This window comes from Microcebus murinus, chromosome 9 (assembly GCF_040939455.1).
Source record: "Microcebus murinus isolate Inina chromosome 9, M.murinus_Inina_mat1.0, whole genome shotgun sequence".
Taxonomy (NCBI): Eukaryota; Metazoa; Chordata; class Mammalia; order Primates; family Cheirogaleidae; genus Microcebus; species Microcebus murinus.
The window spans coordinates 78,709,695-78,726,935 of NC_134112.1; positions in this window are offsets into that span (position 1 = coordinate 78,709,695).

The window sequence follows — 17,241 nt, forward strand, 5'->3', positions numbered from 1 at the left end:
CCCATCAATGCAAGAATGAATTAATAAAATGTGGTATATGTATACCATGGAGTACTATTCAGCTCTAAGAAACAATGGTGATATAGCACATCTTATATTTTCCTGGTTAGAGCTGGAACCCATACTATTAAGTGAAGTTTCCCAAGAATGGAAAAACAAGCACCACATATACTCACCAGCAAATTGGTATTAACTGAACAGCACCTAAGTGGTCACATAGGTACTAGTAATAGAGTACTGGGCAGGTGGGAGGGGGTAGGGGGGCGGGTATATACATATATAATGAGTGAGATGTGCACCATCTGGGGGATGGTCATGCTGGAGACTCAGACTTGTGTGGGGAGGGGGGGAAATGGACATTTATTGAAACCTTAAAATCTGTACCCCCATAATATGCCAAAATAAAAAAAAAGAGAGAGAGAAGAAAAAAAAAGTAACACATCTAACATCTAACTTGCAAGGACTCAAATAAAAGGATTAAAAAATATTCCATGTAAATAGAAACCAAAAGCAAACATGTATAACTATTCTTATATCAAATAAAATAGAATTTAAAACAACAATGGTAAAAACAAAGACAAAAATGATCATTATATAATGATAAAGGAACAATTCAACAAGAAGACTTAACAATCCTAAATATATATGCATCTAACACAAGAGTTCCCAGATTCATAAAGCAAATTATCCTAGATCTGAGAAAAGTAATAAATAGTCATCATAATTGTCAGGGATTTTAACACCCCACTGGAAGAACTGTACAGATCATTGAACCAGAAAATGAAGAAACAAATACTGGCCTTAAAAGAGGACTCTAGAACAAATGAACCTAACAGACATTTACAGAACATTCTACTCCCAAACTAATGAATATACATTTTTCTCATGAGCACATGGCTCATTTTCCAAGATTGGTCATATCTTAGGCCATAAAACAAGTTTCAATTTTTTTAAAAAAAAATCAAAATCATACCATGTATCTTCTCAAACCATAGTGGAATAAAACTAGAAATCAATTCCATGAGAAATACATAAATCTACACAAAGTCATGGAAATTAAGTAAACTACAGCTGAAGGATCCCTGGATCACCATTTTAATTTCACCATTGAAATTAAAATTCAAATAAGAAAAATTCCTCTAACTGAATGACAAAGGAGACATGAGCTTTCAAAATCTATGAAATACAGTAAAAACAGTTACAAGGGGAAAGTTCATAGCCTTAAATGCCTATGTCAAAAAGAAAGATCACAAATTAACAGTCTAATCTCATATCTCAAACAGCTAGAAAAGGAAGAGCAAACCAAATACAAAGCCACCAGAAGAAAACAAGTACCAATGTTCAGAGTAGAATTAAATGAAATGGAAACCAAAAATTCAATACAAAGTATCAATGAAATAAAATTATTCTTTGAAAAGATAAACAAAACTGATAGACCATTAGACAGATTAAGTAGAAATAGAAGAGAAAGGACCCAAATAAGCTCAATCAGAAATGAAAAAGGAGACATTATAAATGATACCACAGATATACCAAATATCATCTATGAATACTATGAAAACCTCTAGTCACACACTGGAGAAAACATAGAGGAAATGGATAAATTCCTGGACACACACCACCTCCAAAGTCTGAACAGTAATCCTAAAGAGATCAATAATTAGCAACGAGATTGAAGCAGTAATAAAACATTTCCTCCAATAAAAAAAAGCCCCAAACCAAATGGATTCACAACTAAATTCTACAAGACCAACAAAGAACTTCTACCTCTCCTACAAAAATTATTCCATAACATTGAGAAGGTGGGAATCCTCTCAAACTTATCCTACAAAGCAAGTATCACTTTGATACCAAAGCCTAGAAAAGAAACAACAACAAAATTACAGACCAATATCTCTTATGAACATTGTTGCAAAAATCCTCATCTAGATACTAGTAAACCAAATTCTATAGCACATCAAAAAGACAACCTAACATAATCAAGTGAGTACCATCTCAGAGATGCAACAATAAATACACATATGCAAATCAATACATCCAACAAAGGACTCAAATCCAGAATCTGCAATGAATTCAAACAAATTAGCAAGAAAAAAATCATAAAGAGGGCACAAAACATGAACAGAATCTTTTCAAAAGAATATAGACAAATGGCCAAGAAACATAAGAAAACAATGCTCAACATCACTAATCATCAGAAAAATGTAAAATAAAACCACAATGACATATCACTTTACCCCTATCAGAATGGCCATTAGTTAAAAATCAAAAAATAGATGCTAGCATGTATAGATATATCACTCTAATCTTCATAACTTAGCTTTATTATTTATAATAATTATTTTTACATTGGCATATACACATTTGCTTACAAAAATGTTATTTATCTTTGTGCTTAATTGCAAATAAATGGTGTTTTATGGAGAAGTTATAGTCATTTCAATAATTTTAACTGTTGTCAAACTCTTGGCCATTCTTAAAAGTTGAGTTACTTTTCTGCAAAAGAAAATAAGATTTCTTTCAATGCTCTTGAAAAATTCTTTATCTCACAGTAGTGGGTCATTACAAAACTGTCATAAAACTATCTAAAAGGAATTTGTCTGGGATCACTGAATTCCTTAGAGAATTATAGTGTCTGCTCAATTCATGTCTATCAAACAATACTCAGATTATTTACATCTCATATGAAAAGCTATTGAATTTATCTATGGGTAATTTGACAATTATAATGAATTAGACAAGGAATAAAAGCTTGGATTGATAGCTATTTGTCAGGCAGACAATGTGCAACACTCTTTGACACAGCTTTAGCTAATTTTGATCATAATAACTTAGCATATTTGACATAAAACAAACAAAATAAATCCCATTATGTATAAGATATATCACAATGAAAATATTGATATTTCTGTATACCACCTGTTATATAAGAACTTTGGAATATCACAATTCTACCAGTAGGACAAATGTGAGTTATAAAAAAGTGACCTACAATACTAAGAAAAATTTATATACCAATTATGATGTAGATATTAATACTTTTACATACATTCATTTTTAGCATGATGGCTTAAAGAATGAGATTACAGATGACAATAATGGTAATAAATGAAAGTAAGTCAATTGAGATAAAATTTATGAATTCAATAATCTGAATAAAAATGAGTTCAGAAGAGACAAAGCTTTGGTATCGTAGAGATTCAGAAACTTGTGATTGTCTCTTTTCTAAAACTATGGTAAACTACATTGAGCAGTGCCCCTTTACACCAGAGATGTATCACATCATGTGTCCTCCTGAAATGGCAGATGTCACCTTACTCTCTAGGCCAATAGAACCAAGTAGGCTGTACTGTAGTTCCTCAGGTTAAGAGGGATATGCCAGTCTTTTTGTTTTGTTTGTTTCATCATACCATTAATATCCATTTGTAGTTGGCAAATCTTGATTCTCATAAATTATATCATTTCCAAAGAATAAACATATTTGGGGTTATTTTTTGATCATAACTACATGGAGATAATATAATGTGGATAAGATCTGTACTGTCCTACTCTAAGCTTAGTCTCCTATACTAATAGAACAACTTCAAAGGACACTACTCTAATACTAGGAAAAATAAAATCCACCTTCAAAAAGGATTATACTGTTTCCTTCACTTAAGTTACTTAACTGAATCCCTGATATTTAAATGTTTAAAGAAATACAAAAATATCAAGAAAATATTTTTCAACAAATATTTCAATTTATGGCTATTTTATATTTTAGAAAGCCTCTATAATATTAGTCTAAATTAAAAATGTCCTAAGGCTCATGCAATCTTAAAAATTATATTGCATATGTTCTAAATATGCCAAATATATTCAACTCACATTTTAATCCCTTTAAAGGTGCAACTTCTATATTATTTGAATAGTTGCCTGGCTTCATTTGCTTAGTTCATTCAGTTTTCCTAAATGAAAAGCAATAATAGCTTCCAATATTAACAAAACCTAATGAATATCCAGAAGCCTGGTTTAGCATATTGGAGCATTGTTGTTTTATAGGTGCTAGCTTGCTAATGTCAATATGGATTCTTATTGCAGCCACATGTAGTCCTGGCATCCAATTTAATGCTGATGTTTATGTCTCAATTAAAATTGAAGAATATTAGAGTTAAATGAACACTAAGAGCTTGCCTAATTTTAATATTTATTAAGCCAAAGTCCAGGTAGTTTAAGGAACTTGTCTAAGAGCACATAGCTACTTAAGAGTAAATCTAGGACTATAACTCAGATATGAATTAGGAATGTGTTTATGGAGACTATCCGGAAAACATTTACAGCTATTACAGTGGAAACTGCTTAATCCCTATAATTAGCAATAGGCTAAAAATCATTAGACTATTATATTTTCCTTTGTAAATTTTATCACTCATGCAAGTTTCAACATGTTGGTTGTAAGAATGTGCCAAGCATAGTGCACATCTAGGATTCTCCTCAGTACTTGGAATAATGGCTTATCCCTAGGAAATATTGAATAAGAAGGTACATTTTGCATCAATGTCAGCCTTCCTCAATCCCAGAAGTCATGGCTATATCTGCTGGGCCCATTTTTTTTTGCCATAGGTCTCAATCACTGAATCATAGCTAGTCCATCTTAAACTAAACTACCCAATATCCTTATCTATAGCCAAGGAATGTACCACCAACATGTACCATCACATGTTGGTGATTATTCACATCACTAGGACTTTGATTTCCAAATACTTTGAACTATGATTTCTTAACAAAGGGTAGTGAGTCTCTTTTAAGGACAAGGAAAATATAATTATGTTCATGAGACAGAAAGACTTCATATTCATTTGTGATAGGTAACAAATTGATATTGAATAATTCAAAGTATAAGCTGAATAATTATGATAAAGTGGATGTGGTAACTCATATTGCTGAAAATTCTGAGACAAGAGTGAGAATGAAACTTCAGCTTTTCTTAAAAGCACTTTGGAAGTTGGTGAACTGAAAGTTCTCTGTTAACCCAGTGATATTTGTGCAGCAGGAAATTTGACTGATGGCTTAAAGGTAAATATTTTATTTTTTATGAAAAGAGAGTATAGATTAAATTAGAATCGTAAAATACAGATCTGTTTCTTACTTTTTGCCAAATATTCAGGAGCAGAGGGTCTTCTGGAGAAAACATAATATAAAACTATGTTCACAAAAAAGCTTTTCAGTTATGATGAGTAAATTTTTGAACTATCACTTAAACTTCATAAGCTTAATGCATAAAAGCAATAATTAATATGCTAGTACACAAAAAGGATTGATTAATGAGGACCAGTACATCATGAAATATTTCAAGGAAAGGTGGGATTGAATCTGGTATTGAGAAATAGTTATAATTTAAACTTGGTTCGGTTTAGGATGCCCTGGATATAAAAATATTTTGATCCTTTTAGTATTCCTAGAACAGGCATCTAATTTATATCTATCACTTTTTGAAAACTTGAAAATTACTTAGAATTTTTACTTGAAAACAAATTAAGTAGCACTTATTTAAGCAATAAGTAGTTAAATATAGTTTCTTCTTCAACTAAACATAGCATGAACAATTTTAATCCAAAGCACTCCTTATACCCCCAGAGCAGTAATAATATAGATTAGCTTCTGGGTCAGTTGCATTTAGTGAACTACTCAGGCAGGTATCATTTTTTGGCTCTTACACTGAAATGACATGATTTTATGTCACTAAGCTAGACTATGATTTCAAGAGGCAATGGAATATACCCAAGGACGTCTACTATGTCATCTATTTCTGTCAAGTAGGTAAATCTGCCTGATTAACTTATATTGCAGCATATTTAAAAATTTAACTGAGAGAAATGACTAAACTGGCTGGCTGGCTGGCTTCTGTGAAAAAAGCTAATATAAGTTTTTATAAAAGGATTATTTTTACATAGAGGACTAAAACCTTGTTTACTTCTCATGACAACACTCAGCCAAGAATCATTCAATTGTTGATTCCTAGCCTCATTTTAGGAGGTGGCCAGAGTTGTGATGGGTACATTTGATTCTCTCCATAACATTTCCAATAAATACAGCATACTTTCAAAGGCAACTGAGCCCTCACTGGCCACTGAAACTGAGGAACAAAGCATTCGATTCAATCATGCTTAAAAGGCATGGTAACTTTTTATAAAACCCCAGAGCCCTCAACATGGCTTCATTCCACATTCTTTTCAGTACATACTATTCTCAGCATGAAGAGGTTCCAAAAACATTAGAACTGTGAAATTCGGAAAACCTTTGGATCAAATAATTACCATTTCCTTCATTATATATTAATTCAGGATGGCTTCCCTTTTGCTTCTTAAGCATAATTAGTTCTGTATGTTTTTTTTTAACCAGTTGGAATGTGTTTCTGTTCAAGGTGATCTGCAGCTGCTTAGGCAACCAATTCTTTTTTAATTTTTTTCCTTGATTAAATGTTGTAGGACATTATTCAGGAGTGAAAAGACAGATATGGGGAGTTTATTTCAAAATATTCTTCTATTCAGGATTGTCACATAGTATTTCAACCTGTTTTTAGAAAATAGATACTACAGTTTTCATATAATATTTTCCAAAAGGTAATAAAAATATAATAAAACACATGTGCTCACCCACATACACACATGTACACAATAACGCACATTGCTTACAGGGACAACAGAACAAAATGACAAAAACTGGAGTGATCAAAGGCTGTGTTTTATCATGCCATGATAGTTTTTCACTGAAAATAAGAATTATAATTTAAGATTCAGGCAGTCACCGGACATGTATAATTATATAGTGTGAATCTATTATTGTGAGGAAATTGAGTAAGGACATACGGTAAAAGAAGCACAATCCTTGAGCTTGAAAATAATACTACACAATGTGTGAGAAAGATAAGGAAACACAGAAATAACACGATGAGGTGAGTGCGATAGAGGCATGCAGGAACATGGAATGAGCACTACAAAAGGAATCTATCTTCACTCAGTGTGTTTTTCAGTTCAAATAAACTTAAAAAATGTGTAAGAATATGTTTGTTTAACAAGGAGGAGAGGTATTTTAAGAGTCTCATGATCTACCAACTGAACTAGCCGGGCACCTGATGAGAGGTATTTTAGATAAACTTACCAGGGCAGGCAAAGTCTTACAGACATGAGAAAAATGGACACACAGGTAACAGGACATTCTATTAGGAACACCAAACAGTAGATCTCAGATAGGAAAGAGAATTATGGCTGTTTTTTTTTTTTTCTTTTTAATAAGACAACCTATAGTTAGAATTCTAGAATGACAAAAACAAGGTTTAGGACCAGGCCACAGAAATAAGCATCAGAACTTTGAGACAAGGAATTTTGTAAACTAGAACCAGTATAAAAAACCTTGTGGCTGAGGTAGCTTTTTTTTTTTTTTTTTTTTTGAGACAGAGTCTCGCTTTGTTGTCCAGGCTAGAGTGAGTGCCATGGCGTCAGCCTAGCTCACAGCAACCTCAAACTCCTGGGCTCCAGCGATCCTTATGCCTCAGCCTCCCGAGTAGCTGGGACTACAGGCATGTGCCACCATGCCCGGCTAATTTTTTATATATATATCAGTTGGCCAATTAATTTCTTTCTATTTATAGTAGAGACGGGGTCTCGCTCTTGCTCAGGCTGGTTTTGAACTCCTGACCTTGAGCAATCCGCCCGCCTCGGCCTCCCAAGAGCTAGGATTACAGGCGTGAGCCACCGCGCCCGGCCTGGCTGAGGTAGCTTTAACCTGAAGCTACTGAAGCATAAGTTCTAGCACCTTTCATTTGCTGAACGCTTACCAGGAATCAACCTGGTTAAATACTATCATTCTGAATAAATATCTACTTGTATATCTAAATTTACATTTATAATTTTGTAAATTTGTTTTAGTGTGTGCCTCCAAGTGTATAAGCTATGGGTCCCACAAATACTGGATTCACCAAGCCTAGGAGATAAGTCCACAGTAACGCTAAGAAGTAAATAACTGGAAGTAGGGGTGTCAAAATAACTGGAACTTAATTTTGGAAACTAAGTGATTAAATTATTAAATTATAAGGAGTCACTATTACTATATAGCCATATAGCCACATATGATGAACAAAAGAGAGATCTATTTTTATCTTTACTTCTAAATGGGAAAGATTTTTTTTTCTCTCCAATGGGAATTTATTTGCTATCCTCAAGTACCTATCCTAACCCCAATTAAGGGAGAAGTCTGCCACTGATCAAGAAATGCCTATTCCCAGACTCCTCAGAGAAGTGGTGGACAGAATTCAAAGAAATTTAAAGCACAGACATTTTCAAGTATAGCCCATGGCAGGATTATAAAGAACATATAGGAAGGAAGCAAAATCAATTAATAAAGTCTCTACCTTACTGTTAAAAAATTAATTTTAGTAAAAAGGGTCTGAGATATGGAGAAATGGAAATACTCATGCAGAATATGCCACATGAAATAACAAGGTGAGACCCACAGAAGATGAACAAGACTAGATGACTGAAATGAAGTTCAGGATCCTGATGCCATGGAATTTTCTAAAAGATGCTAGGTATATTAAAAAAAATTCTCTTCTATGTCTTAAATTATCTATGTTTGTAAGTCCTATTTATTGGACTTAATTATTAGAATCAATTTATTCAAAGCTGGAATAATCTTACCTATTAAATCTTGCATATAAAACAAATGGGGATACTTACCATCTAATAGATCACTAATAATATCAAGTTTTGAAAATAAAGATAGTGAGATGAAAAGCAGTTTACAGTATTCTCAAACTATTGGGTATAGATATAAACAGGAAGTGGCATGTGTGTGTGTGTGTGTGTGTGTGTGTGTGTGTGTGTGTGTGTGTGTGTAAACTGAGTTAACTGTGATAAACTAGGTGCCCCTTTGTAATCAGCATTCAAATTGAAAACGGAAATATTAGCACTTCAAAAATCTCCTTCGTACTCACTCCTATTCATTATTCCTAACCAATGTAAGCACTGTCCTAACTAGTTAGTATATCCTAACACATTAGTTTTGTCTGCTCTTGAATCATACAGTACTACTCTTTTGTATCTGATTTATTTTGCTTAATAATAAGTAATTAGTTTATGTTTTTGCTGTTTTGAGTTCAATTGTATAAATAACTATTTCCAACATTATTTATCCATTCCACTGTTGATTAACATTTAGGTTATTTCTTGTGTGGGGCTATATAAAAGATCTGCTATAAATATTCTTGGTTATAAATGTTAACATTTCCACTGAGCATATAGCCAACAGTGGGTTTTCAGGGTCATAAATTAACCACATATTCATCTTTAGTAAATACTGAAAAACAGAGTCCTTATCAAATTTATGCTCAAAGTAATTCTAGTTGTTCCAAATATTCACCAATGTGTGTAATTGTCGCTATCTTTATTTTTTTGCCATTCTGGTTGTTTAGTAGTATCTCATTGTTGTAATTTTTATTTCCTTGAGAACTAATGAGTTTGAACCCATATTTACATGTTTCTTGGTCATTTTTCCATATCCATTTATCCAATATAACTTCTTTCTTGAAGTGCCCAAATTAGTACATTTTTCTATTATGATGTTTATTTACTTTTTTCTTTTCAATTTGAAGCACCATTTTATATATTTTGGATACAAAGACTTAGGCAGATGTACAGCAAATATCTCCTCCCATGTGGGGCCTTGCATTTTTGCTCTCTTAAAATTGCTTAATCATATCCATACTTGACTGAAATACTGAATTGGTTTATCAGTGGTTGCCTAAGCATTAACACAGCAAAAACAGAATTTTAGGAAAATAATTCTAAACTACATTTGCTCTTTGGTGTATAAATGATGGAAATATTTCTTGTACCACAAAAAAGGAGAAAAAAAGAAAAGAAAAACAAAAAGAACAGTTTTCTTGATTTGAGAGAAAGAGAAAATATTGTTTGCACAATTGTGATAATCTTCTTCCTATAGTCATATAATCATATCATAAAACACATAGTCAACCATCTGCTTAAAGAGTAAAATATGTGCTTGATCCATGGCTGCTGCAATAAATGCCACTTGTGAATTGAATTGGAATGGCAATATTATTCTTGTCTGTTACATAAAATAAGCAAATTTTAATTTAAACACATATTTTCAGATGAAATGCACCATTTTATGCAAACATATTGAAAATTGCATGACAGAATGTTATCTCCATGTTTTCTTTTCCTGTCATTTGAAATCATAGTATCTTCATTTCCATACCTTAAAAAATCAACCCAGGAGCAATCTTAATAGAAGAACTATGACTTTCATTTAATGAGAGAAGTTTGCTTAGATTTGTGATTTTTCTTAAAAGTTTGCTCTACTAGAATGTTAGAAGTTTGCTTAGACATTCTTTTCCAGCCTCTAATGACAGATACTGAAAACATCAAACTACACCATTTTCCCTGAGACAGATGAAGTATTAAATTATCTAAATTAGTCAGTTGCAATGATACACACCTGTGGTCACAGCTACTTAGGAGGCTGAGGCAGGAGGATAGTGCGTGTGTATATATGTATTTATATAATTCTCTAAGTCAGAATGTCGTCATTCTCTGCTTAGTGAATTCCAGGAATAGATCCACTCAAGGTCTTTAATTAGAACTTTTGGGGTTACAACATTATTCTTGTTACATTTAAGATGACTTTTCCTTAAATTTAGATAAAATGACCCTGATTTTAATGTTAAATTTCATAGATAAAGTTCTATACTCACAAAGTCCCTTATTTTCACTTGTAGCCAGTAACTACATTAGTCCATAGTGTTTTAATGTTTTTTCCTTCCTTTAACTTAGACAGATTCAGATGTGGCCCTTCTGTATAATATGTTAATTCCATTAATTTGCTCTTTTTTATTATTTATGAATCATTGCCATCACCATCTTTTCATATTTAGCCATGATATTTATATAAATTTTTTAAACTTGTTGGTTTTCTGAGAATTTAAAGGAATGAGTAAAAATAATAATGTATCAAAAATGTCTCAATGATTGGAGGACAGTAGCCATCCCAGGGGCCATAAGTATTTGAGAGTCCGTAAAAACCACTAGTGGCTTTAGCAGGATCATTAACATAGCGGACCAGTGGAAGTAACATCAATACAACTGAACAGAGAATGGTGGATTGATGCTGACAGGACTGTAAAGTATTGTGACCAACTGCCAATTCGTAAGCACCTATTACTTACACAGATCCCTCCTGAACACTTTCCCTGTGACAATTCTCAAAGAAACATAACAGCAGAAGAAATGAGGGCCTCTAATTTGGCTGCTAACAGATATTAATTGCCATGATTTAAGAAAAGATTCTTATCTAGAATCCATAAGCTAGTGAGTCCCAAAAAGATTTGTAATACAGTTACCTTAAAAATAATGATTTCTCCACATATTATTTCCTTTGTTGCATGCATTACTTCTTAATATAAAAATGTTTGTTAAATAAAAGACTAACAAGCAAAATATTTATTTGATCACAAATAAAACTAAAATAAATAGTTTTGTAAAGTAGTTATCCTCAAAATTTATTTGGATCATATTAAATGAGTCAATGTTGTTATATTTTCAACTCCCAGCATATAAAAGCTAAGTAAAATACAAATTATATCTGAATAGGTAAATTGAATTGCATGTTTTACTTTTATTGTTTTTTCTACTTTAGTTCAAAGTTTATGATTGTTGAAATGGGAGTAATTTTTAAGGAATACACATGAGATGGTTGTTTCTATCTGAGATCTTTTTCTGCCTAAAATTGGGATGCCTGCCATGACCTGACACTGATTAAGAGAATGACTTAAAGCTATTTCAAAGCTCAGAATAGTGAAGAGTCTTAGCTGAGGTCACAGGAATAAGAGAGCCAAAATTCAAAATTATCACCACCATGCTCTTTTATACCAATCCTAGACCCAGTGAATAGGTGTGTTTTATTTCTGGTGAGTCTCAGAGATAAGACAACTTTTAAATACGTCATTTCTATTTTATGACTTTTTAAAAAATAAAAGCATTTTAGATAGATAGATAGATAGATAGCATTCATTAGGATATCCTAGCCTGCTCTAACAAATAAGTAATGTATGATATGTCTCAAAACAAATATATTTCTTGTTTATGTTCCAAGGGGGGATCACTTGTTCTTCAGCCATCATTGAAGGACTCAAGATGACTGTGATTTTGATATATTCACTCTATGCCTTTCAGGGTCACTTTGGACATCCCCATCCAAGCCAGACAGAAGAGGAAAAGAGTTGGTGGAACTTGGTGGAACATGGGCTGAGAATGGAAGAGGCACACACCTCCTCTGCTCATTTTCCTTTAGCAAGAACTCAGCTGCATATACTCCCTTAATTACAAAGACATTGGGAAATGTGGTCTGGATGAGTGTCCAGTGAAAAGACAAAGAAAATTTGGTTGAATAGCTATCGGTCCTTCCCAAACTTAAACAAACACACACTGTTTAAATATGATTATCAAGCCCTTATGATTTCAAATAAAACAATTTTTTAAGGGCAAATGGTTTTGGTCTCTGCCAAATAGCTTGCTGGTGTCCATAATTATTAATCTCAATGTTGGTTTCCCCTTTACTCTTTGGAACATAAGTTGTTTTTTGTTTTTTGTTGGTTTTTTTTTTTATTTTGATCCTAGTCATAGAAATCTAGGAAAGTCAACTTCAACTTTGACAATAAGAAGCAGCCTTGGATGTTCAATTGTGCAGAATAATTGCCAAAATTTCCAGTGTTCATACAACACAGTTCAGCCTGCAATTGGCTTCAGCAGTCACGGAAGCCATTAATGATTCATTAACTTTATTTTGTTCTAACTTGGGATCCATTGAATTGGATTTTTTTCCAGGTGTAAGTTTGCCAGGTTCTCTTTGACATTAGAACATGGAGAGATCTCCTTGGACATGCTTATCACAATACTATTTTCCTGAAAAAAAGAAAAATATCAATCTTGTTGCATTCAATTGCTAATGATTTGTATATGTTGTTTCATTTTTTTTAAAGGTCTCTTTTTTAAATTTTTTTTTATTTCAGCATATTATGGGGATACAAATGTTTAGGTTACTTATATTGCCTTTGCCCCACCTGAGTCAGAGCTTCAAGCATGTCCATCCCACAGTGCACACCGCACCCATTATGTGTGAATATACCCATCCCTTTCTCCTCCTTCCCATCTGCCAGACACCAATGAACGCTATTAATATATGTGTGTATATGTATAGAATTATTTTTTGTAGAATTATTTTATTTTATTTACTTATTTTCTAGAATTATTTTTTCTAGATCTGAGAAAATCATGTTGGCATCTTAATAGGGATTGCTTTGAACACACCATTTCTCATCTTAAGTAAGATTGAAAAAACATCTCATTTCCTAACTTACAATAAACTAGATGTTAAATAGAGTTTTGAGTTATTTTGGTTAATAATATAACAGTCATATAAACATGAAACTTTTCAACAAAGATGGAGTTATAATGTCTAATACCTATTTTCAGACTTGTATTATTATTTAAATAATTTTAATAGATTTATCAACTTGAAAGTGATATTGTGTTTTTTATAATATTCTTGTAAATGTGCTTTTATAATAATCATAATAGCAGTTTCCCTATTTAGCTATTTTAAAGTTATTAATAATCATTTTTAAAACTAAGAGTTTTTATAATTATTATTAAATTATGTAATATTATACTCTTTCAATTATAAGGTACAGTTACACTCAGTTGTTTAATATATAAATTACATTAATAATTTTTTCATTCCAAGATGTGTCTAAAATATTTATATATATTTAAAAAATAGCATTGTATGTCTTCTTTAATAGCAAATTTGTTCTTTTTATCTCCATTTTGAATTTTTAGCTTGCGAATTTTGTACATGTATTAAGGTATTTCAATAATTTGGGGAAATAAAAGGGGCATGCTATATTGACTTTCAAATGTTGATTTTCCAAGATACAGAAATAAAATTTATTTTTGTATGTTTCTTTGTACCCTGCAATATTATAAACTCACCTCATACAGGAGATTTTCTGTAGATTCTTGGGATTTTCTACTTGAAGAATCATTTTGTAACAAATAGAGAGTTTTATTATTTTATTTCCATCCAATCTTTATGACTTTTTTTTTAATTTTAATTTTTTAAAAATTTTTCTTTTGCGCCGGGTGCGGTGGCTCACGCCTGTAATCCTAGCACTTTGGGAGGCGGAGACGGGTGGATTGCTCAAGGTCAGGAGTTTGAAACCAGCCTGAGTGAGACCCCGTCTCTACCAAAAATAGAAAGAAATTAATTGACCAACTAAAAATATAAATATACAAAAAATTAGCCGGGCATGGTGGCGCATGCCTGTAGTCCCAGCTACTTGGGAGGCTGAGGCAGGAGGATTGCTTGAGCCCAGGAGTTTGAGGTTGCTGTGAGCCAGGCTGACGCCACGGCACTCACTCTAGCCTGGGCAACAGAGTGAGACTCTGTCTCAAAAAAAAAAAAAAAAAAATTTTTTCTTTAGTTTTTTTTTTGTTTGTTTGTTTGTTTTTTTGCTTTATTTCAGTTTCTAGGACATCCAGTGCAATGTTATTATTGCAGTGGAAGCAGTATTCCCATGTCTTAGGGGACAATATTTCAGACATTCACAATTAAGAATAATGTTAGACACACTTGAAGCTCTGACTCGAGCGGGGAGGAGGGCATGGGCAATATATGTAACCTTAACACTTGTACCCCCATAATACGCTAAAAAAAAAAAAAAGAAAAAAAAAAAGAATAATGTTAGGTTTGGGTAAGTGTCATTCATCAGGTACTTTAGTGTGCCAGAGTTCCTAACATAAATGATGTTGAATTTCGTCAACTGCATTTCATGTACCAGTTGATATGATTGTGTGTATTTTTCCCTTTTACTTTCTTAAAATGGTAACTTAACATTGATTTCTTTTCAAATGATGAATTATCCATCCCTTCCTGGGAAAAATAAATTCCAATTGGTCATGACATGTTTTCTACTTGTTTGGTTGTTTTTTTGTTGTAACTAGTATGTATCATAAATTTAAAGTTTCTCTGTTCTACCATTAGAATATAGGGCTTCAAAAGCATGAATCATATATGACTTTCTTGTTTTACATACGATATTTAGCCCAGTCTTAGACACAGACATGGCTGTCCACATGAACTTCTGAAAGAAGAAAAGAAACATGAAAAGAGGAAAGAAATAGCAAGAACATTTTTTTCCCTGACAATATATTTCTAATGAGCAATATGACTAATATCTTGTGCTCTAAATTGCACATAAATAGTGGCTGCCAAAAATGGAGTTAATTTTCAGAAAATTAATTAAATATTAAACAATTAAAGCAAAATTGTTAACCTCTATTAATACAAGATTACCTGACTATTCCAGGTAATCATATTCTAAGACATCTATAAAAATTTTCTTGGAAAAAAATTTCCCACACATTTTGCAGAACACCATGCACTCCACATAACAATGGGGTGAAATAGATAAATAATATGAGAATTATATTCTTTCATTTCCTAATTAGAAATAAAGATACAGAGGAATGAATTGAGTAGTTAATAAAACATTAATTTCTCAGTGAAGCATCACTTAACATTGTTTTCAAATATTCTGTCACATAGATTTATTCACATATACGTTATACACATATATTACACACATACCAGATGGGAATATAGCAATGAAGTTTAAACTTTTTATATAAATATTGCTTATTAATAATTACTTTTAAAATTATTATAAATGTATTATCACATTACTATAAATGTATTTTCTTAATCTTAGGTTAATACTTTAATAATTCTATTTCATGATTATACATAACTTTGAACCAAAGTGCAGAGATGTTTTAACAAAGAAAGAATTTATCCCAGCTTATATAATAGTCATATTTACATTGCATTCAATTTTCATATGATATCCAATCCCACTTAATTATTTTTATCATAAAATAAGAAACCTGCTAGTTACTATTAAAAAATAGTCTCTCCTTAATGAAAAATTATATAAACACTAATGATATTGAATTAAATTCCATTGTATCTGCTACAGGATTGATTCAAACTAATGTTTTTAAAACTGTGAACAATGGATCAGTGTAAGTAAGAAATTTTGTTGGGAAAATTCAATATACTGAGAACATTCTTCTGGATCCATAAAGCCACCTCAACTTGATTTGCTGGGGACACTAAAATGCCACAATTAGAATTTTGTTTCTTTGCTTAAAGGTTCTATGTAGTTATTATGCAAATAGATTAAAACTACATCAAATGTTTTCTATCATTTCTATAATATAATAGACTAGTGAGTAAGAACTAGTCTTATTTCAGGTGAATCTTTCACCTGAAAGAAAGATTGTCAAAATTAGATAGGAACAGAAAGATCACTGAAATTTGAGCCAAGTGGCATTGTCATGAAATAATTCTGGAACTTTATAAAGTTAAATTTTTCTATTTCCAAATTTTGTCTTATCCAGGGTGGCAGTGGCAAAAATGTTTATAGTGGAAAGATAGTTGGAATCCTGCATCATAAGAATCTTATGGAATTCCTTTGTGAAATATTAAAGTTCATTTTTGAGAATCCTCTCACTGCAATATGTAGAGGAAAAGTTGGGGATGACTTTCATTTTTCCACTTGAGACCAGATGGAATGGAATGTACTTTTTAAAACCATCTGTCATGAAGCACCTTAATCTTACATCAAGTGGAGGAGAATAGGAACATCGGACTCGGCAGAGATAAAGTTAACATGACAAGGTGTCATCCAATGTCTTTTATATGGTGCTTCCAATACTTGTCAAGTCACTTTGGAATCTTTTCAGTTACCCTTAAGAATTTAAGAAAGCAGAGAACCCAATGCCTATTTAAGAAGCTGGCAAATGTCACTGCTTCCTTGCCAATATGTTTTTCTATATCCATTTAATTCTCCAGAGGATCAATCTGAGCTGATTTACCCCCCTTGGAGGTGGTGTTGCCTTGGTTACATTTATTTAAACATCACCAACTATAAACCTCACTTTATTGATATCAAATACAAATATTTTCTCTGAAGAGAAGTGTAAAGTCAACTAAGTATAAGAGAAAATTTAGTCATCTTTTCATCCTGCACTTAAAGCATTTGAAGTCCCAAAAGAAAAAAAAAAGATAGCACAACCAGAATAACTGAGGAAACTGATGATGGAACAAATTCATTTACAAGAT